The sequence below is a fragment of the Nothoprocta perdicaria genome, unplaced genomic scaffold (assembly GCF_003342845.1).
Source record: "Nothoprocta perdicaria isolate Ctin4 unplaced genomic scaffold, notPer1 scaffold_28, whole genome shotgun sequence".
In the NCBI taxonomy this organism is placed as follows: domain Eukaryota; kingdom Metazoa; phylum Chordata; class Aves; order Tinamiformes; family Tinamidae; genus Nothoprocta; species Nothoprocta perdicaria.
The window spans coordinates 1,713,784-1,715,056 of NW_020455510.1; the positions used below are offsets into that span (position 1 = coordinate 1,713,784).

The 1,273-nt window shown below is 66.4% G+C and overlaps 1 protein-coding gene and 1 non-coding gene across 7 annotated transcripts in view; one reads left to right on the forward strand and one right to left on the reverse strand.

Moving 5' to 3' along the window:
* PPP6R3 (protein phosphatase 6 regulatory subunit 3) overlaps positions 1–298 on the reverse strand; it is a 62,136-nt gene extending 61,838 nt beyond the window's left edge. For 5 of the 6 annotated variants that reach the window (XM_026041155.1, XM_026041154.1, XM_026041153.1 and 2 more), the window contains exon 1: positions 174–282. The gene's annotated coding sequence lies outside the window, so the exon portion shown is untranslated. Of the gene's footprint in view, positions 1–173 lie in introns of all 6 variants that reach the window. The other variant, XM_026041152.1, reaches the window with a different exon arrangement.
* A 528-nt stretch (positions 299–826) lies between these two features.
* TRNAA-AGC lies at positions 827–899 on the forward strand. Its single transcript has one exon. It is a non-coding gene; the product is annotated as a tRNA-Ala (tRNA).
* The last annotated feature ends 374 nt before the right edge of the window (positions 900–1,273 follow it).

Sequence of the window (1,273 nt, forward strand, 5' to 3'; positions counted from 1 at the left end):
AAAGGCGGTTGGGGGGCGAAGGGGAGGGGAGGGGGCGCCGCGCGCAACGGCCGCAACGGCCCCGCCAGGCCGCGGCCTCACCGGGGCCCCGGATCCCCCCGCGCGGAAGGAGAGAGGAAACAGGCCCATCCCCGGGCGGGAAGGCTCCGCTGGGCGCCGCGCCGCCTCCGTACCTCGGCAAGCGCGACCCCCGCCACAGGCCCCGGCTGCCTCGGCTCAGGCGGGAAAGGCGCCGCTCGCCACCATCACCGACGCTTCAAGATGGCGGACATATCAGCCCTCCTCTCCCGCCCCGCCTGCCAATCACGCCGCCCCGCCACCGCCCCCTACCCCGGCCTCGGCTCGCGCCTTCCTACTGGCGGCTGCGTGGGGCTCGGCCTCTCATTGGCCTTCCTGCGGGTGTCAGTCACGCCGATGCGGCGTCGCGATGGGGCTAAAGGAGAAATGGGGCGGGCTCTGGGCTGCCCTTTGACCAGTCAAAGTGCGGGGGAGGAAGCCGCCGCTTTCCCACCTTCACGCCCTAGCAACAGCGGAACGTAATTCTGACAGGCGTCTCGCTGGACCAATCGCAAGGGTGGGTGCCTTTTAAAAATAAACCCTTCCCACCCAATCCGGAGTCGAGCCGCTTAGGCCCAATGAGACCTCGCGGCGGGAGGGGCGGGCGCCCGTAACGGACACCTCTCCGTGGCCACGCCCACCAGCTCTCGCCATTGGCCGTCGCGAGGGGCCCCACCCCCCAGACGGGGCTTGGCGGCCAAACTGCCTGACAACAAGCGCGGGGGAGGGGGCGCCGATGAGAGGCGGAGCGCGGCGGCCGTTGGCGCGCGGGGAATTAGCTCAAATGGTAGAGCGCTCGCTTAGCATGCGAGAGGTAGCGGGATCGATGCCCGCATTCTCCAGAGGCTTTTTTTTTTTTCTTTTCCCTTTTTTAAAAAACTTATTAAACTTATTTTCTCACCTCTTCTTTTCCTGGGGAGCTCTCGGGACGCYTCGGGCGGCCTCGAAGCGGCCAGACAACTTTAACGTGAGTTTGCCGGAATTTAATGATGTTGGGAAGGGCTGCTCACTTCAAAAAGAGGTGGAAAAAAGGAAAAAAAAAAAGTTTTTTTTTTAAGACAGTTGCGCGCGGCGGGCGGAGCTGCCCGCGGCCCTCCCTGGGGCGGAGCCGCCCCCGCCTCGCGGGGAGACCGCGTGCCAAGATGGCGCCCGCGGCGCGAGGCCCAGGAGGAGGCCGAGGAGGAGGCCGAGGTGAGCCCGGCGCCGGGAGCGGCGG